At 42.2% G+C, this 13,474-nt stretch overlaps 1 long non-coding RNA gene across 3 annotated transcripts; it reads left to right on the top strand.

The window, feature by feature from the left end:
- The first annotated feature begins 252 nt into the window (after positions 1-252).
- Positions 253-8,268, top strand: LOC102165231 (uncharacterized). 3 transcript variants are annotated; one of them, XR_014839441.1, is made up of 3 exons: positions 278-440; positions 2,176-2,358; positions 5,027-8,268. It is a non-coding gene; the product is annotated as an uncharacterized LOC102165231 (long non-coding RNA). The 3 variants fall into 3 exon arrangements; XR_014839442.1 differs by having other exon boundaries at positions 279-440; positions 5,123-8,268; XR_300604.4 differs by lacking the exon at positions 5,027-8,268 and having other exon boundaries at positions 253-440; positions 2,176-3,568.
- The last annotated feature ends 5,206 nt before the right edge of the window (positions 8,269-13,474 follow it).

Consider the following 13,474-nt stretch of genomic DNA (forward strand, 5'->3'; position numbering starts at 1 on the left):
TATTTTTGTGTAATTTCTTCTTTCCACTTGCCATTCTCCTACTGAATTCTGTGTCTCTAAGGAGCAGGGAACATGCTTTCTTTGAGTCTGTCCAAAGCTTAACACACTTCCAGGCACAAGCGGCTCTCTGTAAATAAATAAGTGAACTAATTGGTTGGTTAATTCTAAACAGATCATAAATGCTCCACTTGTTTCTCAACCACACTGATCACTCCAGGAAGATTATTAAGCAATTGTTTTGCATACTGCAATAAGACAGACGGAGAGAGGAGAGAGAAGGACAGACAGAGAGACTGCTCAAATAAAAACATGGGGAAAGACGGTGTGTAATGTGAGTAGATCCTAATGAAGAAAGTCTCCCAACCACCATGTCTGATTCTGATCAAACCTGAGGTTCTCTACACACCTGCACGACTAGAGGATGAGAAGATCCAAGTAAGGTAAGCAGATAAAGAACTGCCAAGATGTGCTTTGGGGGGAAATGTTCCCATTACTGCACTTTACCCTGGAAAAGGTCAAAGGAACCCGTCTGCGCAGAGGCATTCTAACAAGAATGTCCTGCCTTTTTATTTGCAAAGAGAAAGCTGCTGACTGCAGCTCAGTCCCAGGGCGAGTCTGAGCTCTGGGCTGAGTGCACGCTCATGATGGATTTGAGCCTCTTGCAGGTGGCCAGGCTAGGAATTAGCAAATGACTGACCCAGCTGAGAAAAGTGTCTAGTTTAAAAAAAAAAAACCTTAAATATTATTCGCCTATTTTCAGTGGGCTTCAGGTTGTCAAAATGTAGATCAATCAAGCCTCCCCTCAATGTTCCAAATTTCAATTCGTCACACGTTGCTGCTGAGTGAGGGGAAGGTCGCCCCAGACTGTGCCCCCACGAAATAAATAGTGCCCGCGCTGGCCTGCGCTCTGGGGTCATTCTGCCTTTTTCCCACCGTATTGTTTCGATTCAAATTATTTCTAGAAACAAGATAATTGTCTCTCGGCTACATAATTCCCCGGAATTCTCCCAGGGCGCTGCTGCTGGGGAGCCAGGATGCTGTTAGCATCTCTAGACAGGGACCCTGTCCCCCGGGTCTCTCCAGCTCCTGGGAATACAGATCTGTTTTTCAACGGAGAATTCTTCTCCGTTTTAGGGGAAGACGGGAGGAAAACTTTAGCATATTTACAATAGTCAAAAATAGAGAGGTGGACGAAAAGAATTCTGTTAAAGGAAGAATAAACCGAATTCTGAAACATCTTTCTGTAGATAATCTTGCTAACAAGCCGAGAGCCTGAGTTTTAAGATCACTCATGTAAAAGCCTCCCAGGATGTCTTCCCTGATTAAGGATGTGTGAGGGTTATTGAGTTTTGAATTAGATGCACTTTAATAAAACAGTAGAATGTTCTTATCTGATTGCACCTGTATTGATTGTGTTAAAGAGGTCTATCCTTGGATCAGGGTCAATGATTTTACATAAACTTACTAGGGACTCAGGCTGGTATTAGTTTTTGGATTCTTGTAGGCTATCCAATTTGCTGGATTTCAGTAATCTAAAGAACATGACAGCATGCCTCTTGCTGAAAAAATATTTTTCTTTTTGTCTGTATTATATTTTGCTTAATCTCTTTCTGACTACATTCTCAACTGAGGTATTAAAAAAAAATTGCCTTAAATAACAGAATTTATTTCAACTGTTTTTGTACAAATAAAGAAGTCTTTTGTACAAATAAAAGTGCACAGCTAAAAATCACAAAGGAAATCTAATTACGTATCTAATTAAATGGAATGCACATTTCACAATTAAAATGCACATATGTGTTCAATTGATATACATTCAACAGGATGTTTCAAATTGCTAGTTGTATTGTTTCTGATGCCTTCTGGAAAACCAGTACACCCAAGTAAACTCATGGCCAACCCCATACCTGCTAGTACCGTACACCTCAGTTCTGCAAGGAAATGAGCTGAAGTTTGGAATGTATTCAGCTGCCATGTCTGTGATGTTGTAAACAATATTATATATTGTGAGGGTATAAATAAGAACATCTTTGAAGTTTTTCCTGAGCTGTAGAGATGTTCTTTGAACAAGCATTTTGGATTTTACAAATTAAGCAAAACAAACCTCTCAACATTAGAATTCATTAATTCTTTCACTCAGCTTTTTTTTTTTTTTTTTTTTTGGTTTGATTTTAGATCTTACTCTACCCTGGCACCATTCTAGGAATTGAAGATATGATGGTAGACAAGACACATGGGGTCCCTGCCTTTATGGAGCCGAGAAGCCAGTGCAGATGACAGACAGTAATGGGTGAACAAAGAGGAACATATGAATTCACACGAGATGGAGAAAATTGTGCCCAGTGGAGCTGTGGAAAGGTTGGATAGAGGGTGGGGATTACCAGACAATAAGAGGATGGTGGCCCTCTTAGCGGAGATAAAAGATCAGCAGCAATATGAACAAGGAGAAGGAGAGGAAACACTGGAGGATTTCTAGGGAGAAAAATCAGCAAGTGCTGAAATCGATGTGGCCATGAGTTTGGTGTCTTAGAAACTGCACGGCTAGAAAGGAATGAGCAAGGACATGATGAAGATGAACTAGAGGGTTCTTTGGGGGCCAGATCATGAAGTACCGGGAAAGACATGGCAAAGACCTTTGATTTTATTTTTAACTGTTATGGGAAGCTAGTGAATCATTTAAATGGAGGAGTAACATTCTGATTTGTCAGTTAAAATATCACACTGGCTACTGTTAGGAGAATAGATTGGTGAGGGGCATAAGTAGAAACAGTCAGGCAAATACAAGATGTGTTGAGCAATGTTCATACCTACCCAAATCACGTCTCCTTTCTTACACAGTAAAAAATTCAGTGCTTCTTCTGGTCAGTCCTGTGACTGCCTAGAAAAGGGTATTTAATCTTCTGTCCTTCAAGAAGGAGTCGCTGGTGGGGTGTAATCAGAAGCTGGAGAGGGAGTCAGAGTCCCGTTGGCCCTTGCTCTTTCCTCCTGTCTGTGGTCAGGGGTGTGAACATGATGGCCAACCAGTGATATCGGCGTCTTGGGCCATGGGGTTACTCTAGGAATGCAGAGCAAGAAGGTAGAAGGATGGGATTCTGTGTGGAAGAATACAGGCAAACCTCACTTCATTGGGCTTTGCTTTATCTTGCTTCAAACATATTGCACTTTATACAAATTGAAGTTTTGCAACAACCCTGCATTGGGCAAGACTATTGGGTGACATTTATTCAACAGCATTTGCTCACTTCATGTCTCTATGTCACATTTTGATAATTTAAAAATATTCCAAGCTTTTTCATTATTATTATATTTGTTTTGGTGATTTGTGATCAGCCATCTTTGATGTTACTGTTGTAATACTTTTGGTATTTTTAGCAACAAAGTATTTTTAACTAAGATATATACATTGCTTCTTAGACATAATGCTATTGCACACTTAAGAGACTACACTGTAGTATCAACATAACTTTTTTATGCACTGGGAAACCAGAACTTTCATGTGACTCGCTTTATTGCATATTCGCTTTATTGTAATGGTCTGGAAAAGAACCCACACTGCCTTGGATGAAAACCTGTAAATTTCTGTTTTGTTTAAGCCACTGACATTTGGGGGTTTAGGTTAGGCAAATCTAACTCCAACTAATTCGGTAGACAACCATGGCTTAATGAGACCCCAAAAATGTTTGACTTGGGTATAGTGTAGAAGGTGGGATTTGTTGGGTAGCAAAGTATATTTTTAAAGTGGAATCATGAGTATTTACTGATCTGAATTTTCTGGATGAATGTGGAAGATGAGAGAAAGAGAGGAACCAAGGATGGCTTCCAGGATTTTTGCCTTGGTAACTGGAAAGTGGATAATAAAACAAGCTCCTGGTGTAGGATTACAAGGGGGCAGAGTTCTAATGAAAACATTAGTAACTTCTCTATAAATTATGTCTATTTTTTCAATGTAAAGAAGTAGGGTCTTCAGCTGAGAGTGGTAGTAGAGGAGCTGTTGAACACATAAGGAGGGAGAGAAAGTGTGAATGGGCTTTGAGAGAGGAGGTGAGCCAAGAGCTGTCTTACCATTGCTGACCAGCCCTGAAAACTCATTAACATTTGCAATAAGAATTTTAAAGTAGGAGTTCCCTTGGTGGTGCAGTGGCTAACGAACCCAACTAGGAACCATGAGGTTGCGGGTTCGATCCCTGCCCTTGCTCAATGGGTTAAGGATCTGGCGTTGCCGTGAGCTGTGGTGTAGGTTTCAGATGAGGCTCAGATCCTGCATTGCTGTGGCTCTGGTGTAGGCTGGTGGCTACACCTCCAATTTGATCCCTAGCCTGGGAACCTCCATATGCCGCGGGAGCAGCCCAAGAAATAGCAAAAAAGACAAAAAAAAAAAAAAAAAGAATTTTAAAGTAATACAATTTTTCCAGCACAGGCAGCATTATTAGATAATCTCTCCCAGACCACATTCAACTGGTCAGGTATGGGCATATAATTAAGAGTTGGATTTGACCAAAATAGTGGTACAATAGAGGGGCAGAGGGGCAGGGGCCCTGAGGATGTAGCTAGGGAGTCACCATAGTAACAGACCATGAAATCTAAGCTGGCTGGGCAGGGGGTAGGAGGTGCAGGGAGGGATGGACATTGACAAAGGGGTAGGACAAATGAATTGGAGGTCTCAGTGTAGTTGAAGTCATATTGGTGAAGTACCAGATTAAGTGTGCTGGAAAAATGAAAGGTTGGGTCAGATAATGCTTTAATTAAAGATACTGTAGGGAGTGCGATACTGGTAATGATACGTACTAGGAAATCATCATGGAAGTGGACAGCAGAAGTGGAGGAGGGACTTTTTATTAGAGGTCAGGGAATCAAGGAATAGGAGGTAGGGTGTCTGATGATCCTGTACCTGGGTGTGCAAGCCACCAGGAAGGATGGTCAGTGCACTGGTGGACAGAGAGAGTCACTGGACTGCCCAGAAGAATGGTAGAGGACTTTATCTAAGAAGGGGGGACATTTGGAATGATATGATTGTGTTTATTTTAAGAGTGCTGGTGGGTCATCTGCTGTTTATGTTATGTAAGAGAAACAGACAGTCGTCTGGAAAACAGGCAGGACACCACCCCATCTCCATGCCTTGCAGGGTGCGTCTTCCTGAAGTTAGCCGTCACTTGAGAGGCTTGCAGAGGATATCCTGTCTTCAGCAGGTGGTTGGCTCTGTGTGAGAGCCAGAAGGTAATGCACTGATTTAGCAGATTCCACACACAACAAAGTGTGACAGAAACATGGTGAAAAAAGAAGGAAAGAAAAGCAAACTGAGAATACACTTGTAGACCAAGACCTGTAACACTCTTCAGATTTGAACTCGAGCGAAGCATCTTTAGTGTGGAGGGTGGGGTTGGGGAACGTGGGAAGGAGAACTCTTCCTCTCATAGCCTCAAGAGTAAGTGCAGCTGATTGTGGAAACCCCAAGGAGAATTCAGTCCCATTGCCTTGAATTGTGGAGACTGGACAAACTTGGCCAGGCTGTCACTGTTTCACTACCCCTAAGCCTTCCCTGGACTTGAGAAAAAGTCAGGGGATTGTCCCATGTGCATTGTAGAATTTTAGGAAATTTCCAGAGACACAGAGTGGTGTACCCTTTAGCTTTAATTCTTGAAATATGGAGCTAGATGTGCTCAGATGTTCTTTCTAAACCTAGTAATCTGTAACTTCAAGCTATTCTTGAAGTTTAAGACATACACATGAGTATTTAGAAAGAGAAATTCTAGGACCCCCAAAGTGTTGACACCATCCCTTTCTGGTCTGTACACACACACCTATCTCATTACCCCTCAGCCTAATTTGCATCTATCATTCAAACCTCATCAAGCCCCCTCTTTCATGCTCTCTTTGTAGCCTCCTTGCTCATCCCTACTGAGCACTTACAAGATTATGTAATTTGCCTCTGTTCTTGTCTTCTCACTAGACTTGAAGACAGGAGCTGCTTTTTATCATTGTGTTCCCAGAACTCAGTAAGTGGTAGGTGCTTGATAAATGTTTATTGGATTAAAATTAATGAATAGGGAGTTCCCTGGTAGCCCAGCAGCTAAGGATTTGGCATTGTCACTGTTATGGCTTGAGTTTGATCCCTGGCCTGAGAACTTCCCCATGCCATGGGCTCAGCCAAAACAAAACCAAACCAAAGCAAAACAATGAATGAAGAAACAGATGCCCTAAGACCCATCACAAAGTAAGAGGCACCATTTTGTTTCATAATTCCTAGTTCCCCCTCATTCTAAATGGGGCCCCCCAATTTTTCTTCTCTTTGGCCTTGTAAACCAAGCCACTTTGTGGAAGCTATGAAAAAGGCTGCAGTGGAGGTCATGGTTGTGGCCACGTATTCGATACTGGGGTGTCCCTTTCCGAGTTGGAGGTGGCCATGAGACTATCCATCCATCCAACGATGGACTCTGATGTAGTGCAAGACACAGACATTTGTCCATTGGGTAGTTTGTGGCCTCCACACTCTGCCTGCCTTAAAGAATCAAAGGCTGAAAAATAGGTTCATTCTAATGAATCCACTTACATGTCTCAAGTATGTTCTTGAATAGATTCTTCCAAAACAAAACCAAAGAGCACCTAAGTGTAGCAAAGAAGCAGAACAGGACAGAAACAATACCAACGATCAAAGCCCTGCTCATACTGTAGTTGCCCCTCACTAATGCCTTTTTCCTGAGTCGCTGTCATTTTATACTGCAGCCACACAAACAAGAGCTTCTGTGCACTCAAGGCAAAGACCACACACGTGAAACCAAATAGTCCTACAGCTGGAGGAGCTTTTACCTGGTCTCTGTAGGTAACAACTCAATCGACTTTCAGAAGCCACTTTTATCCCAACTCTCATATCCCTTGAATCGGGGAAGAAGTTGAGGGTACAGTTTAAGTAATGCACAAAGGATTAGGGAAAAAATAATTGCATGAGAACAGGACAAAAGAAGGAGTTTCATTTCCTGCTTTCATTGCCATCATGAGACAACAGAGAGCCTGAAAGCACTTGGTTATAGGCTCATGTCATGCTCCAAAGCCACATACAGACAGCAACAAAAATCCCATAGCCGAGAATCTGCTGATGAAAGTCAGACACCCTGACCGGCGTGATTCTTGTGCCAACTATACATTTGGGAGCTAACTTGGAAAGCATGAGCAGAACAGCCAAGGTTCAGTGCAGGCTGGCTTAGCATCTACAGATGGAAGTCGTGGGAGCTATTACAGTCCACCTCCATGACTGGTCCTGCCTCAGCCAGGGACCCATGGCCAACACAGCCTGCCAGTGGAAAGCAAGACTACCTGTTCTAAGATCAAATAATAATGTGAGCACACAGAAGTGCCTTCAGGGATGTGGGTAAAGATGGGAGCCAGACTCTGTCCTGGGAGTGATAAAGTCCTTGGTCCCGAGGAGTAGCTGTCAGCTGTGAACAGTTGCTACAGACAGTTAGGCCGAGGAAACACAAATATCCCTCTTGCGTCTAAATTTTGGGTCCTGAGACCAGATGCAAGAAGTACTTGGGGAACTCCCGCTGACCCATGCCCCAGTTTTTTCTTGGTTCATGGCAAAGTCAGAAAAATAACGACAGTGTAAAATCCTTTCTGTAAGGCTAAATACAGTCATAACATGTTGTTCTACTTTTTCTAATCAACCTTCTTTCCTTTTTTTTTTTTTTTTTAGTGCTAAAATGCCTTATCTCTTACATGATTATAACATGTACGAGGTGAGCATCATATATATTTGGTTTGATTTATGTCCTCATTGGCACAGATAAAAGGTGGGTCACCATGCTGGACCTCCACTTTCCTTTTCTTTTGTTTTTTGTTGCCACCACAGAGATCACACCAGATCCTTAATCCACTGTGCCAAAAGGGAACTCTGAGTTCCACTTTTTCTGGAGGATTTTACTAGGCAGGAGACCACTCACCAAGGGGATTAGAAGCAGATACTCCAGAGCGCAGTCTTGACTCTTGCATGAAAAGCTTGCGGCATGTCCATTCCAAAGGCAATAGTCTGCATCTGCTAACCCCAAGCACCCATCCATCCCACTCCCTCCCCTACCCCCTTGAAGATCCTGCTGCATAGCACTGCGAACTACGTCTAGTCACTTATGATGGAGCATGATAATGTGAGAAAAAAGATTGTATATTTGTATGTGTAACTGGGTCACCATGCTGTGCAGTAGAAAATTGACAGGACATTGTAAACTAGCTATAATGAAAAAAATAAAAATAATAAATAAATTTTTTTAAAAATGTGCAGCATGGTGTTCCAGGTGTGGCTCAGCAGTGACGAACCCGACTAGCATCCATGAGGATGCAGGTGAGACCCCTGGCCTCGCTCAGTGGGTTAAGGATCTGGTGTTACCATGAGCTGTGGTATAGGTGGCAGACATAGTTCAGATCTTGTGTTGCTGGGGCTGTGGCTGTGGCTGTGGCAGACCCCTGGCCTGGGAACTTTCATATGCTGCAGGTTCGGTCCTCAAAATAAATAAATAAATAATTGCGGCAGCCAGATTAAACCCAAGAGCCTGGAGGAGAGGTGGCTGCACGCATCCTGGACATCCTCTTTGATCGCCTCCCTCACAAGTCGTAACTCGGCAGAACTCAAAGGGCTTCTCAAACTGTGTGGCAGGCAGGGTATCCTTCAAGCTGTGCCATCAGCAGAGGAGGATGGAAACTAAAGGTCAGGGACCGGTCTGGTCCCTCTCTCCTTCCTAGAATGTAAGTCATCCCAAGATACGGTTCTCAGAGCAGAGCACCAAAGACACACTCTGCTCGTTGCTCATAAAAGCAGGGCACGGAGTGATTCATGATTAGTGTCATTTCAGAATATGATCTAAAGCCTCCCTCTCTCTGGAAGCCTCTTTTCAGGCATCCTTTCTCATTGGTCTTTTGGAACATTATGGCCTCATCCACCCCAGCACTTTCTTTTTTCTTTTTTAAACTTCCTGACCCATGGCACCTTATTTCTCCAATTGGAATCAGTTACAGTAGAGAAGCTTATAGAGAGACCACAGGATGTAGCAGAGAGAACATTGATCTTGTCCTAACAATGAATTCTTTGAAACTAGGCTCTTTGGAGGCTTTCATTTCTGTTGAAATTATGTCTAATATCTCTTCCAGCTCTAAACATCTGATCAAGGATGATTCAGAGGTAAATGTTTTCTTTAACCATAATCACAAGAATTCTCCCAGAATTCGTGAGGTAAACCCCTCCATCCCTCATGTCTGGTTGGAATCCCATTCATCCACTTTTTCAGTCATCTGTTCATTCACACAGTCAATCATTTTCTATTTATCAAATATAATTGAAAAATTACCACCTATTTTTCTCCACGTGTGTGGACGGAAAAGTAACGGCTGCTTTCCGGGCACACAAGGCTAGTTTTCTCTTCTCTAAAGTCTTCATTTGCTTTCCCCCTTTGGGCTTCATTTGGAATTCTAGTGTGAAATTTGTAATACTGTGTTGTTTTCATGGTTTATTCACCTTCCTCCATGACTGTATGTGAGCTCATTGGAAGTGGAATTTGTTCTTACCCATGTCAAATGCCTACACACCTAGCATGGTGTGTAGCAACCTCAATAATTCCTCATAAAGGATTTTCTAAATTCTGGGCATTGCCCTGGTCGATGTACATGTATTATGTCATTTCTGGCAATGACCCTGTCAATGACTTAGTGATATTATTCCCACCATACAGATAAGAAACTGAGGCTCAAAGAGTTGTGAATTGACCAAGTTCACACAGATGATAAGAGGTACAGCTGGGACTCAGGTCCAGTAGATTGGTTCCCAATTCCATGCAATAAATATTACATTATAGGACCTCACTATTTGTTGAATAAATTGAAGAATTCATTTTACCTATTGGCTTCACCAGAGTGTTTGGATGACATAAAATGCAATCATTATATCAAATATGTATACACACCCAAAGCAGAAACTTTGCAATGATCTTCGGATTCTAAGATCCCGTTTTTATGCACAATTTAAAAAGCTTATATCTCTATTTATTGTATAATATCCCATTTTATATTAATTACATAACTCTTTGGGAACATTCCATGATAAATTCCTCCACTGAACTGAACATATTTCTTATCTCCTGAGCCCTATTCTAATTCTCCTTCCAAATCAGTCTGCTAAGTTTAACTTGTAAATACATTTACTTGAATAGTTCAGGTTTTAGTCAGAGAAAGATAAATGGCAATTAGGTTGAAAATTCATGGTTTTGGAAATGAGAAATAAATCTCAAGGTGTAGCCTTGACTGAAAATATTTCAATGAATAAATGGACAAATTAAAAAATGTGCTTTCAACCTTTATTATTCACTGAATATTGACTAAATAAATGCTGAACTGTGGGCTGTTCACAGATTAATTTGCCAGTTCAATGTGCAAATGCCTCTGAGGTTTCCTCAAGCTGGACTCAGTCCTCAGTTAATTTCATTACAGCTTGAAGAGACTAGATAAAATGGAAGATGAATGATATTTGAAATTAGTATTTCCCCCTTCAGGGCTAATCTACAAATCAGATATTATCAATTTTTTATCCTGTTCCCAAATCAAATAATTTCAGAGACTCTACACTGGCTGCGTTGGAAAGAAAAATCCCCTGTGAGCTGAGACTCACAGCTGTGGTTTCCTTGCTTCTTCCTCAGCTTAGAAGCAGAGTCATTAATTTGGACTTAGATTCCAGCCTGGCTCCCATGGGGGGCCGGAGGGTGGGGGGAGAGCTTGGCAACTTCCCCCGGGCCTGGAGGAGTCAGGCCTAAATACATCGGCCCTTCTTTTTCAAAGATACAATAGGAACTTGTGAAGATTCTTCTTTTATTGGTCATTTCATTTTCCTCTCTTTAAAGACATTCTTTAGTGATGTGGTTCTCTTAGCATCTTAAATATCTCTTGGGCTGTTACAAAGACGCCATTCAGGGCTTGGCAGGAGCAAAGCTCTGTGGTATCACAAACACAGGAACTGGGAAGCTACAGCCTGTTCCCAGGGAGGGACTTGGAGCCACAGAGAGTTGGCAGAGGGCAGCCACTGCTCTGAGCAGAAGATGGCATGAATGCATTTGAGACAAAGGACCAAGGGAGGCTGGACCCATTAGCCACTGAGGATAAAAAGCTATAATCAACGAAGCCACCTCCTCCTGTTCTCTTTCATTCCTCCCTTTTCTAATCTCCCTGCCCGCGTTATTGAATGAGCCGCCCATTGTATATTGTAGAAATTCTATAAAATATAGGAAAGTGACTTTACAGAGAATATGAGGTGTAACTTGGCAGGTCACCCACCACAGTAGCTGCTTTTATTGGCAAAGTAGGCTAAGAGGTGAATATGCATTCAATCTAATGAAAAACTGAGTTTTATTTCCAGATGACATATGCTTGAGACCTAAAATACTGTGTATAATTCACCAATGGTAGTATCATTGCAGTAGTATGCATGAGCTTGACTCCCTCCCAGAACAAACAAAAGACGTTAAGAAGGCTGAATGAGCCATCTTGATCAAAACATCAAGAATTAAAAAAAAAAAAAGATTTACTTTGTCCACACTATCAGTAAATGAACTTCGAAGTCTTCAGTGATCAGGAAACCACTACAGTATTTAAATCATCCACCAAGAGAGTACTATAACAAAATCTGCCTCCCTGTTTCTAAAACAAAGCTATTGGGAGCCTGAATGCCCCTTTGTATTGCATCGTTGTTACTGTACATTACATATTGTTCTCAGTTAATACAGCTGGTTTAAAGCACTATTACAGTAACTAGCACTAGGGCCATTCAATTACGCTTATTCAATAATGAAGAATCCCTAGCATTTTTCCTATAGGATAAAAGAAAACTGTAGAAACCTTTTCCTCTAATGGCAATACTCAACAAAAGACCATTCCCTTTGAAAGTCCAATTTAATTACGGTCTTTGCAAAGCAGTAGGCATTTTGGTATTCCACTTAAATCCAATAACCGTGGCAGTGTGACTTATGAACAATATTGGTAAAGCCTAGAAAACTGGCATTAAAATCCCCCAATTTTCATTTGCTCATTTCAAACAAGGTTCTTGATAAGCATGATGGTGTCTTTCTCCTCCTCCAACTAGTGTGGCCCAAATGCCTTTCTAGGCATACCCTTGCATTTACAGCTTCCATAAAATCTCTCCTGAGGCTGTTTCACATCCAGAGAGGCCCCAAAAAGGTGTCTGTGCCTTTACCTGAAGACGGTCTCTAGGACTTGATTGGGACAGTTCACCGTGGTCTGATGACGGAGTGTCTGTTGTGTGCAGCTCACTCAGGAAGTCCTGAAACTCCTGACTGAGATGGTTTTCAGTTATCCTGCCCCCCACCACCCCAAGGTACTCTTGCCACCTCCATTCAAATGTCCCTCACCCATGGGGCACTAATTCCCCACAGTATGGTAATCAGTGTGACAAAAGATCAGCAGGAGAATTCCCATCCTCCTTCTCTTACTCTGTGTGACCTCAAGAAAGAGAATTAGTCTCTCTGATTTTCAGTTCCTCATCATTAAAATGGATCCATCAGAACCCATTACTCATATCACAGGGCCATTCTGAGATTTAATGAAGATCATGGAGGAGTTCCCATTGTGGCTCAGTAGGTTAAGAGACGGGCTAGTATCCATGAGGATGCGGGTTGGATCCCTGGCCTTGCTCAGTGGGTTAAAGATACGGCATGGCCATGAGCTGTGGTGTAGGTCACACACTCAACTCAAATCTGGTGTTGCCATGGCTGTGGTGCAGGCTGGCAGCTGCAGCTACATTTAGACCCTTAGCCGGAATTTTCATATGTCATAGGCATGGCCCTAAAAAGAAAAAATAAATAAAAAGAAGAAGGTGACGTATCTCAAGCTCTCAACAGAGCACCTGATACAGAGAAAATGTGAGTAGCTGTTATTTGGAGATTTGGGAGACAAGGACAAAAAGCCAGGAAAAAGCTAGGAAAGTCAACAGGAAGAAAATGATGAGTGAGCCAAAAGGTGGAAATAGATGAAAATGCAATTACAAAGTTTTATCTTGTCATCAGCTGGTCATTCTGCTCTGTGAAAAGCCGTGAGGAAGGGCTCCTCTCCTTCAACATTGTCACAATCCGTGTTCCAGGACAGTGCCTTGGATCCCTCTGGAACAACATGGAATATAAATACACAATGAAACGCTTGCTGTTGAGAAGGCATGTCTATCATCTAGGAAGAAGAGTCACTTGCAGGTCTTCAGTCCCTGCTAGGTACACTTTGCACACACTTTCATAGTTGTGACAAGAAGTGGGCAGCCCTAGCTCAAGGTAATTGGCCAGAGGTAATGTATGCTGGTCTGAGCATTGTACAAGGAGCATTGCAGAGACCAGCCCCTGCCTTATAAATACATACACTTCAAGGAGAACGACAGGGGCAGAGACAGACGGCCAATGGAAGACTACAGCGCAGAGCCAGCATGAGACTGACAAGGAATGTGTGT

This window comes from Sus scrofa, chromosome 1 (assembly GCF_054392235.1).
Source record: "Sus scrofa isolate SSC_HxYL_T2T_F1_AM1 chromosome 1, Sscrofa_HxYL_maternal_Yorkshire_Landrace_v2.0, whole genome shotgun sequence".
Lineage (NCBI taxonomy): Eukaryota > Metazoa > Chordata > Mammalia > Artiodactyla > Suidae > Sus > Sus scrofa.